The following is a 12,475-nucleotide window of genomic DNA, read 5'->3' on the forward strand; positions in this document are numbered from 1 at the left end:
ACTCATAGGAACTAAGAGAATTGCAGAGTAAGTCATAATTTGAATTCTACAAGCAGCCTTCAGCTAGAGCAAGAGTTTAGGACTGAGAAAAAAGTTGATTTTAAATAATGCATCAGTGTTGTTTTTTTTTTTTTTTTTCTCTTAAACAGTCTTCTTTCAATTTGGTAAACCATTTATCAGGCACTTACTATGTACCAGGTATCTTAACAGAAGACACTTGGTACTTAAGTATTTGTTCTAGTTTCTTACACTTTTATTACTTTGTTTAACTCACATTGAGTAACGTTTAGTGTTTAATAAAATAATTTATTTTACTGAAAATTGCTTTCTCTGCTCTCTCATTGATCCCTTCTTATTACTGTAACCATTGTCATCTTTTGGTGCTTACTCTGAATTGTAGGTGAAGCCCTGACCTTTGGATTAGAGCAATGCCGCTAAAATGATGGTGATCCTCAATGACTAGTTGGCAGTTTCAGAGAGACAAAAAAGCACTGAGACATTTTTTTTTTCCATATAACACCGATTTTGGAAATTTTATGCACATAACTCACATATTTACCAAGTTTTCTAGGTAAATTAAAATCGTAGTTTTAATAGTGTTGTGTTAGTGTGCAATCATTAGATGCCTATGTGATGACAAGAACTGTGTTGGTCAGTTTATCACAACCAGCATGAAGTCAACCGTGTTTATTTTCCCTGCTGTACTTCTCTATTAATTTTAATGCTGGCTAAATTTGCATTTTATGGTTTATACTCTTATCCCCAGTTCACAAAATGACTCATTGAAAAGTGATCAAAATCATAACAAATACTATCATGTCATCATGTGAATGCAGAATTAGAATCTATGTGCTGTGCAAGAGATTCTGTGAGTATGATGTTTTTAAAACTTCAGCTGAATCATATAAGGAAGGATGGTGATGAATATCTGAACTTTTGACCGGTAGTCCATTCACCACTGGTTAAGAGCGCATGGCCTGTCAGATATTCACATGTCGCCATCAACGGCTGCACCTCATTTTTGAAGCACATTGATTTCTCTGGTAAATGAATTTGGTAATTCTATTTTTCCTGACCAAGTGTAAAATAATACATCCCAGTTTAAAATTTATCCCGCAAAATGAAGAATTCAGAATTATAGAAGTATCATTCAGAGTTGCGTCTCTTAAAATGAAACCAAGTTTCTTTCTCAGACACCTGGCACAGCCCACTCGGTGCTTGGTGGCAGGAAGCCAGCTCACTCTGGGTTGTCACCAGAGTTCCTCCCTTAGTAGGGCCCTGCCTTAGATCTGTCACTTAGACACTAAACCATGTTTTAACATCTCGTCTTTTTTGTTTGTTTGTTTGTTTTTGAGAGAGAGAGAGAGAGAGAGAGAGAGAGAGAGAGAGAGAGAGAGAGATTGAGCACGAGCAGGGGAGGGGCAGAGAGAGAGGGAGACACAGAATCTGAAGCAGGCTCCAGGCTCTGAGCTGTCAGCACGGAGCCCTGTGCGGGGCTGGAACTCACAGACTGCGAGATCATGACCTGAGCTGAAGTCAGAGGCTTAACCGACTGAGCCACCCAGGCACCCCTAACGTCTCTTGCCTTAATGATTATGTCCGTTTTTAAATTTGTTTTCTGAATCATGTTGTCAGATATTACCCTCAGGAATAATGCACACCACCCTCTGAAAATCATAAAGCAAACCTTACACGTGGGTTCTAAACTTAAAGACTCAGTTCAAATATCAAATCTGTAACAGAAAGTAATAATTTAAAATCAGGCATCGTTGCTGAGTAGCCCGTAAAAACAGCCTCAACATTTAATAGATATCATCAGAGATTACAAAACAAGCTAGTGGAAAAGTTCTGTTAGAAAGAAAACTAGCATTCAGTGACCAACGACATAGAAGAACAATTACTGTCATGTATTCCAGAGGATATTTTGTAGACAGAACCACTGATGTGCAGTATCTGAATCATTTGGCATTATGTGTATTATATATGAGTGAGAAGTCCCTAGCAACTGGTTGTTCTATTCATCCCTGAAAACCCATGAGTATAGAAAACAAGATTACACTGGGAAATCAGTTTTGGTGAGGACTAGACAAGGATGCCTCACAATATTTAACGACGGAGTGTATACCAGCTATTTGGACAGCAGGGAAGGTGGTTGTTAGGTAAATAAAAGGGTTATTTAAAAAGCCAATTAGCTCATCGCTTTCTTAACAGAGCAGTTATCAATAATAAACCATCAATATGTTAGTTAAGTGTTGAAGGGAGTATAAAATACAGTCAGATTTTATCACGAGACTATACTGGTTTTGATAATGCTGTATGAAAAACTGAGCAGAAAGTTGCAAAACTTTTTTCCTCTGATACTTCCTACTTGGAGGAAAGGTATTCTGAGGTTTTGAGATAAGAAGAGAAACTAGGGGTGCCTGGGTGGCTCAGTCCCTTAAGTGTCCAACTTCTGCTCAGGTCATGATCTCACAGTTGGTGAGTTTAAGCCCCTTCTCAGCTCTGTGCTGACAGCTGTGAGCCTGGAGCCTGCTTCCAATTCTGGGTCTCCCTCTGTCTTTCTCAAAAATAAACAAACATTTTTAAAAAAATAATTAAAAAAAAAAAAACTAAAACATTTCTCTGAGACATTGTTAACATCATAAAGGGCATTTTGACTTTAGGTACCTTGCTTAAGTGGCATATCAGCCAGTCTATGCATTGTCTTGAAGAAACATCTCTGTAGATTAATAATGTGAATTGTAACGGCAAGATCAGGTTGTGTTAGGATTGCACAATTTGTGCAAATGGCTCAGTTCTTCGGAGCTTAATCTCCATCCCCACCCCAATGTTATTTCCTTGGCTTACTACAGAAACATAATATGTTTGGAGGCTTAAAACCACACCCAAATACTGCAACATAACATGAAAGGATAATTTCTGGAGCTGAATGCAAAGGACAGGTTGGAAACCCCTTTAACATTGTTGGAGGTAAATTTTTCTTCTGGTGACTCTAGGTAAGAAGATTATTGTGATAGAATGTATATGACTAAAAAAGAATTTTATGTGTGGATCAAGAAGAAAAACCAGAAGTTTTGTAAATTACATACCTATTTTTAGAATACTAGAATAGTGACAAGCTTCCTCTTTCTCTGTGACCATAGGAATGTAGAACAGAATTGTGGGAAAAAAATAAAACTACTAGAATATAGATCATTCTTAACAGAGGTTTAACAATTTGTACACTAAAAGTTTGTGCTGATCGGACTTTATTCTGTTTTTTTTTATTATTTATTTATCTTTAAATTAATTTTGAGAGACAGTGAGCATGCAAGTGGGGTAGGGGCAGAGAGAAAGGAGAGTGAGAGCCTCAAGCAGTCTGTGCACTGTCAGCACAGAGCTGGATGTGGGGCTTCAACTCACAGATCATGAGATCATGACCTTAGAGTCCCATGCTTAACTGACTGAGCCACCCAGGCTCCTCAGTGGTTGATTTTTGGTTTGTTTGGTTTTTTTTTTTGTTTTTTTTTTTCTTTTGTAAAGCAGTAATCACCTTTTCACCCAGGCAATTTAACTGAAATCATCACCTTACTTTTTTTTATCAACCATTCAATGCCCTTATTTTCTGTCCTTTCATAGTCCCTGTAGTCTGGTAATTTGTTAGAGACCATTTCATTATTTCCTTTTACCTTCTACCCAAATAAGACTGAGTTTGAAACTTTTTTGGTACTGGAGTGAAAAAACTGAAACTTTCTTTTGTTCACATTCTATGAATTACAGTTTCATTTTCTTTTTTTCACTAAAACTTTTTTTATGTTTGTTTATTTTGAGAGGGAGAGACAGGGTGCAAGCAGGGGAGGGGCAGAGAGAGAGGGAGAGAGAGAATCCCAAGCAGGCTCTGTGCTGTCAGCTGTGAGATCGTTACCTGAGCTGAAATCAAGGGTCCAACACAACCGATGGAACCACGCAAGTGCCCCTGCTAAGCTTTCTTTAAAATTATTTGGTTTCAATAAAATTAAAGAAAAACCGAATTAAGTTTTTATCTGGTCATTCGGTAAAAATCATGTTGGCAATAAATCACTATCTGATTTTTTTTTCCTTTTGATGTAAAATTTATATACATTAAAATGTACAAATCTTACGTAGGAATATGTTCAAAATATTGGCTGATATAATTTCATTTCTCACTAAATATATTCATGATTTCTCATGCTTATATACAAAAAATAAAAATAAAAAAATAGAATTGAGCGCAGACGCTGACTTCTACAAGCAGTAAACCTATCTCATTAAGTTATGTGTCTCCAGTAAAATGTGTGAACTAGTTGTTTGATCAATTTCATAATACTAAAAATTGTGACAATTCAATCTAATAGAAATGTTAGCACTTAAAACATCATAGGGAAATTTTAAAACATTTATGATCATATTTTTGTTGCCTAGAAGTGTACAGTGATCAAAAAGTCTTTTAAGCAGTACATCCCATTGGGATAAATTTTTGTGAGACAATTGGAATAAAAGTACAAACTAAAAAAAAAAAAAAAAGTACAAACTAGAGGAGTACAAGTAAAACCTCTAACTATAAACAGGAGCTTGTTTGTAAATATGTAAATAGATAATTGGTGGGTATAGAATTCTATGAAGTTGGATACATTTTGAAGAATTTAACATTTTATTTAAAATAATGGCGATTGGGGCGCCTGGGTGGCGCAGTCGGTTGAGCATCCGACTTCAGCCAGGTCACGATCTCGCGGTCTGTGAGTTCGAGCCCCGCGTCAGGCTCTGGGCTGATGGCTCAGAGCCTGGAGCCTGTTTCCGATTCTGTGTCTCCCTCTCTCTCTCTGCCCCTCCCCCGTTCATGCTCTGTCTCTCTCTGTCCCAAAAATAAGTAAATGTTGAAAAAAAAATTTTTTTTTAAATAATGGCGATTGCTTCGTTTCAACTATTTAATAACATAGTAAAATATTTCAGTTGTTGACTCAGCATTTGGGAAGGGTTAATGTTTGTGAACATTCTTTTAGGGAATATGCAAGCAAATACGTTTAAAAAGCAGGACTTTATATCATCTAACTTGACCTTCAGTTCCATGACCCAGATAGATGTTTGGGAGGAAAATCACTTTTTATTTGTGCTTTAGATATGTACTAACATTTTCTACAATAAATATTAGGACAAAGTCTGAGTACTGTATAGAATATTTAAAATCAAGGGGTCCCTGGGTGGCTCAGTTGGTTAAGCATCGACTCTTGATTTTGGCTCAGGTCATGATCTCACAGTTTGTGGGATCGAGCCCTGATGTCAACAAGGAGCTTGCTTGGGATTCTCCCTCTCTCCCTCCCTCTCTCCCTCCCTCTCTGCCCCTCCTATACTTACTTGCCTGCACACATTCTTTCTCTCTCTGTCTCTCTTTCTCTCAATAAATAAACATTAAAAAAAAAAAGTATTTCAAAGCAAAACCATATACAAAAAATCAAAACAAAACTCCTAAGAGAAATTTTTTCTTTTTCTGATTAGAATCGAAATGTTCTGTGTTTATCTCATTGTAAGATTCCATTGGTTATAGGCTGCACCATTGATTCAATTACCTTTTTGGTGCTAAAAATTAGCATCACTCTCAATGGATGTAGAGAGGTAAGAAAACCAATGTCAGAAATGTTAAAATAAGAGTATGTGTGTGTGTGTGTGGGTGGCGGAAGAGGAAGAGGAAGTGTTTCAAGATTAAAGAAATAAGCGGCCTACACACAACAGGTTGTCAAATAGCAGGTTTAAATGTTTTATTTTTATGTGGCAATGTTTAACGTGATGTGAGTAACCTTCGTCAATGTTAATATGATTAGTGAAAGCACACAACAATTGCTGAGTATTATTGGCATGATGTCATGCTGGGCACTGAGGTTACACAGAAGTATAAAATATGGCCAATTTTTTTTTTTTATGTGAAGAAAATTTAAGAGAAGACAGCACAGTTTATTCTAACAATACATTCATGGATCACAGAACAGATTGAACTGTAAACGAAGAGCAGGACTTAGACCCATGTAAAACAGAGAGCTGGTTTTGCTCTATAAGGCAGAGTTGAGTAGTTGTGACAGAGACCATATGGTTTGTGAAGGGGTTCAGAACAAGCCACCCTGGAATGTGCCACGTTAGCATGTAGATTCCATTGAGCTGAAGTGAACCAAGGCCCAAAAGACTCAGGAAGAGATTTTAAGTTCCTCTTAACACCTGAAGGAACTTAGAAGTGATGTAGGCATGCCAGGTCTGGGGACCCAAAGGGGGCCCCACGGGACCGGCCAAGAGGGTCCTGGGCTATATGCAAGATAGAAATCAAATGCAAGCTAGCAGGAAGTGAGACCAGAGTTTATTTAATGTATAGAGAGAGTGCAGATACAGATAGAGTGTCTGGGAGAATCAGAAAGGAAAAGAGAGAGAGGCTTGTCTTTGCTTGGAGCCTGGGTTTTTCACTGAGGATAATGGTCTGGTGTACATGTCCTGTCAGGTATCCAGAAACCAGTCAGAACAAGGACAAGTGTCCAGGTGTCCTTCGTAAGTCACCAGTTCCTTGGAGCCAGGGGTCTTGGTGTTGAGATGTCTAGCACTGCTGGTCTGGCATACCCACAGGGTGGCCTCCTCCGGTCGTTCTCGCCCGGTTCTTCCTTAGATGTTATCTAGTATGCTGGAAGCCTCTAAAGAAATCGTGAACCCCTTGACTCTCACAAGTAAGACATAACTACAAGGCATGTGTAAGGTGGGAGTGCAGGTCCAAGGAGAAAAGAAGCAGGAAAAGGAGCAAAAAACAGATTTGTATGGAGTCCTTCAAATCTCAGGAGCCCTCGCTACCTCATGAGTCCTGGTCCCGGAAGAGAACTATCACTAGAGTTAACTACAAAGAATCTGGGCTAGGTGTGGTAACCTGGGGGTGGGGGTGGGGGTGGGGGGGAAAGCTCTGCAGGGTCTGGCGATCAGCTTCCTCTCTGTGTCCCATTGTCTCTGTCTAGCAGGGCAGACAGTTGGTTACCAAACATTTGCTCTTCCCCTTTGAAGTTTTAGGGACATCTACCTACTGCTCCTAAGCTCAGGATGGCATATAAGCCTCAATTGCCTGACTGCCTGTGGGCCTCCTACTCTTATGGCGCTCTCATATATACATAATTCAATTTGCTTTTCTCCTGTTTATCTATTTCATTTGATTAATAGACCAGCCAAAAGTACCCAGAAAGAAAGAAGGGAAGAGTTTTCCTCCTCTATACTTGCAAAGCCTAAAATATTTGTTACCCAATCTTTAACACAAAATGTGTGCCTGTCTCTGAGGTAAAGGAGCGGCTTTACAGGCAGGACTGCTGATGTCTACAAAGGCTCAGTGGTGGGAGTGCAGGGTGATGAAGTAGAAGTAGTAGAAAAGTAAGTAGAGGTGGGATAGGGCCAGTTTGAGAGATTTTACATTAGACACTGAGATGCCACAGCCGTCTTCTGAGCCAGGGAGTAATTGTTAGAGTGCTCTCTAGAAAGGTTAATTTGGGAGACATTAGTAAAATAGATTAGAATACAATATCCATAACTCAGAGAAGCAAGTTAGAAGATGATAGCAATGGTAAATGTACGACGCAACATGCATCTAGTTCAGCAATGATTTAGGAATGAAAAAAAACACCGACTCTAATATTTATTAATAATTAATACCAATAGGACTTTAAAAGATCTCTTAATCTGAGCTTTATTCCAGGATTAGTAAACATGATTTGACCTGAAAATGTTATACAGAACCGTGTGCCTAATAACAACCAATCACAAAATCCCCTCTTGAATGCGATGTTAACTCATTCCTCTATTAAGTCATTTATTCATTAAAAATTTATCCTGTGCCTACTATTTTCTAAGCACTAATTTTTTTTTTTAAAGTTTATTTATTTTGAGAGAGACAGAGACAGCACGAGTAGAAGGGCAGAGAAAGAGGGAAGAGAAAGAATCCCAAGCAGGCTCTGAGCTGCCAGCTTCACAGAGCCCAGTAAGGGGCTCGAACTCACGAAACCATGACATCATGACCTGAGCCGAAACCATGAGTCTTAACTCATGAGCCACCCAGGCACCCCTCTAAGCACTGTTCTTGGTGAATGAAAGAACAGGGAACAAAAGAGAAAAACATTTCAGTCCTCATGGAGCTTACATTCTAGTAGGAAAGTAAAGAAACATGTAAAATATAACAAGGTTAGATGGTGACATGTCCTACTGGTAAAAAATAGGCAACAGGGGGCGCCTGGGTGGCTCAGTCGGTTAAGCATCCGACTTCGGCTCAGGTCACGATCTCGCGGTCCGTGAGTTCAAGCCCCGCGTCGGGCTCTGGGCTGATGGCTCAGAGCCTGGAGCCTGTTTCCGATTCTGTGTCTCCCTCTCTCTCTGCCCCTCCCCCATTCATGCTCTGTCTCTCTCTGTCCCAAAAATAAATAAACGTTAAAAAAAAAAAAAAAATTAAAAAAAAAAAATAGGCAACAGAGTTAAGTTATAAAGGGGAGAGCTTATTAAAAAGTAAGTTATTTTTTATATGGAATGGTGGGGAAAACTTCTCTAAGAAGGCAACATTTAAGCAGAGTACAAAGTGGTACAGGAGCGACCGATGTGGCTATCGAAGTAGAACAGCAAGTAGAAAACTCTTGAGCAGATTTGAGGAACATCAGGAAGACCAATATAGAGTGAATCAGTGAGCAAGAGGCAGAGTAGTGGGAAATTAGAGGTACCGAGGGGGCACAAAGCCAGCGCCTAAAGTTTATGATGAGAATTGTGGTTTACACCCTAATCACAATGTGAAGCCACTGGATGATTCTGAACAGAGTAGTATGATCTGATTTTTTGAAAGGATCCTTGAAATGAGAAAGAGTGAGGACACAAGGCTGGGTGGAAGCAGTGAGGCCAATTAAGAAACTATTTTCAGTAAATCAGGTGAGAAATGGATAGCTTAGACCATGGCAGTGGCAGTCAAGGTTGTGAGAATTAGTCAGACTCAAGATATTGTTGGGAGAGCTGACAGAATCTCCTGCTGGCAAGACAAAGAGAAGAGAGAATGAGGACTCCAGAGTTTCTGGCCTGAGCACCTGGAAGGATGCAGTTGCAATGAATGAAGATGCAAGCATCTGCAGGAGACACCAGCTGGGGTAGGAGAGATGTGGAGAAAGACTAGGAGTTTGTTTTTGTTTGTGCTAATTTGAGACGTTTACTACATGTCTAAGTGGAGATAATCAAGTTTGCAGTTGACAGTGAAATAATGATATCCCTTGATTTTCTCAAGCAGTGTCTGAAACCTGTCAAGAAGGCCTAAAGTGTGTGTTTGGAGAACAGACTCCAACCAAAGGTATAAATTTGGAAATCATTAGCATAAAGATGTTATCTAGTACCATGATAATGGCTGAGACCAGCAAGGTATGAATTTAGGTACTGAGGAAGTCTGAGGACTGACTTCTGGATGCCTCCAAAGTTAAGAGGTCAGGGAAATGAGGAGTTGGTAAGAGAAATAGATAAACAGTGGCTAGTTAAAGCCAAGGAAAACCAAAGGAGGGTGGTGTTCTAAAAGCCCTTTGAGAAAATATTTCCAGGAGGAAGAAGTGAGCAAATGTTTAAATGGTAAGTCATTGACAAGGGCCACTTTAGTGACAGAGGATAGGAGACTGAATTATAGGAGTTCAAGACAGAATGGAAGATACTGGGGTAATGAGCATTCTTTTACAAGAGTTATGATCTAAAAGGGAGCAGAGAAATGAAGTGGTAGTTGGAGAGTGATGTGGAGTCATGGGAGGGTTTTTAAAGATGAGAGAAAATGCTATCCTTATGGTAATGACCCAGGAGAGATCAGGAGATTGGGGCTAACTACTGGTGTGATATCCCAGGAAAGGCAGGTGTGGATGGTATCTAAGGCACAGTAGCAGGATTGGTCTTAGGAGCACAGACAGTTCATTCATATAAATGCAGCATAGCAGGAGTCAACATAGTGAACAAGCTTTCCCCGACACAGTTGTGTGTCCAGGAGCCAAGTGACTTTACCTCTCTATGCCTCTGGTCTCATTTGTGAAACGACAATAAAAATGGTCCCTGGCTTATAGGGCTGTCATGGAGATTAAGTTCGCTGGCTTATGAAAAGCGCTTAGAATGATTTCTAGTGAACAGTCAGGGCTCTGTGGATGCCGGTTATTGTTATCATAGCAAGAGGAAGAAAGGTACAAGTGCGCAGGTGCAGACAGCAAGGGGGATGTGGTGGGAGAATGAAGGTACTCTCTTCTGATTGCTTTTATTCATTTACTTACCTTTTATTAAAATAGGAAGCAAAATAGGTCATTTGTTGGGACCGAGGAGAGAAATCAGTGTTAGATCTTTGAAAAGAGGGAAGGAGAGTGTGAAATCGTTGTGTGGGAGAGCAGAAATGTACCTGGGTTAGGAAAATGTAGTAGAATTTCTTGGTAACATTTTATGCCCACTTGAAGTTTTGTGAAGATAAATTCAAAGTGAGAGATGGTTAAACTTTACTCCTTCTATGTTCTTCTTCTTGAGTGCAGGTGAGGAGTGTGCATAAAGTTGAATTTAACTGGGGTTGGGGTTTTGCCAGAAGAGTAAAATTAAGGAAAGGTAAAAGACTTGATGTACTCAAGAGAGTGATTATATAGCAATTGACAGTGGACCTTTGCTGGTTGCAAAGAAGGAGATAAAAACTAAAGAAGGGACTAAAAACCAAACTTGACAGTGAAAAGATCATAGGATTAATAACTGTAGGCCTAAGGATTTCTGGAATCACAGCATTGAAGGGAGTGAGTTGGAAATATAAGAGACAGTAGTTGGAAAATGCGATACTGAAATTGTTATCAAGCAGGGGATGTAGTCCTAGGTAATAAGGTGTAAGGTATGCCAATGGGAGTGGATGAAGTCTTAGCTTGGGCTGCCTTAACAAAATACTACAGACTGGGGGGAGGGGGGGGCTTCAACTACAGGAATTTATTTCTCATAGTTCTGGAAACTGGACATCCAAGACCCAAGCACCAGCAGGGGCAGGGCAGATGGTAACCTTCTTCATGTGTCCTCACACGGCCTTTTCTTGGTGCATGTGGGTGGAGAAAGAGAGGAAGCAAGATTTCTGGTGTCTTCTTATAAAAGTACTAATCCCATCATGAGGTCTGTACCCTCATGACCTCATCTCAACCTTATAACCTAAAGGCCTCATCTCCAAGTATCATCACATTGGGAGTAGTGCTTCAGCATATAAATTTGTGGAGGGACACACTTCAGCCCATAGAAGATGAAGACAGAGAGTGGGATCCAATCATTGGAGTAGAGGAGAACAAGGAACTGAGTGGCTATTGGTTATTGGAGTGATCATCTATGAAATCATAGGAGCGGTGTTAGTGAAAGTAACTGTGACCTAGGATTTAAAATCCTTAAAGAAAGGGGGTGACCTAGGATCTGTCGATAATTGCAACAAGGAAGGTGTTGTTTGGTATAGTCTGATGACATAAAATTCAGAGCCAAGTGTTTTTAGGAAGGAGTGAGGAAGATGATCACCTTCATGTCCACTGATAAGAGAAGTGTGAGAGGAAGTAGCTTCTATTTGAGGAAGCTGCAGAGAAAGCAAAATCCTCAAGTTAGACAATGAACAAGAAGGTTAGGATAGAACATTCATAGCAGAGACCCAATGAGACATTTACAGAAAAAGATATTCTGTTTACCTAAGTGCAAAAAGCTTCACTGGCCTTGAGGGATCAGTCACCTTAATTTGGAGAGCTTTGGCCTTGCTTTTACAATTATATAAGAATCGCCTTATAGTCTGATTTCTCATTTTCAATGTGAGTTCCTGGTAACTGTGTATAACTAGTAAATAAGATGTCTAGTGCACTAGAGGAATCTATTTATTTAAAAATTTTTTTTAATGTTTATTTATTTTTGAGACAGAGAGATACAGAGCATGAACAGGGGAGGGGCAGAGAGAGAGGGAGGCACAGAATCGGAAACAGGCTCCAGGCTCTGAGCCATCAGCCCAGAGCCCGACGCGGGGCTCGAACTCACGGACCGCGAGATCATGACCTGGCTGAAGTCGGAGGCTTAACCGACTGAGCCACCCAGGCGCCCCAGGAATCTATTTATTTAAAGAAGCACAGTGGTAAATCTTTCCATAAAGTACCATGTCTTTCTGAATCAGATTTCTCATGTTCTCTTTTGACTGATAGATCCACCACAAGGAACAACTATGATCGTGATGAGGAGATCATCTATGCCAGCAGGGGGTGGGGGGTGTTCAAGGACTAGCGGGTATGGGGGCAGGTGCCAGCAGTGGTAGTTAGCAGCTGTGCTGATGGCTGCAGCAAGGAGAATTTTAACCACTACTCAGGAGGGCAGCATTGGACCCAGACGGGGAACGGATACTGAATCAGCATTTCTTTTTTCTTTTTTCCTTCCCTTCCTTTCCCTTCCCTTCCCTTCCCTTCCCTTCCCTTCCCTTCCCTTCCCTTCCCTTCCCTTCCCTTCC

This window comes from Herpailurus yagouaroundi, unplaced genomic scaffold, assembly GCF_014898765.1.
Source record: "Herpailurus yagouaroundi ecotype Mexico unplaced genomic scaffold, PumYag 162, whole genome shotgun sequence".
In the NCBI taxonomy this organism is placed as follows: domain Eukaryota; kingdom Metazoa; phylum Chordata; class Mammalia; order Carnivora; family Felidae; genus Herpailurus; species Herpailurus yagouaroundi.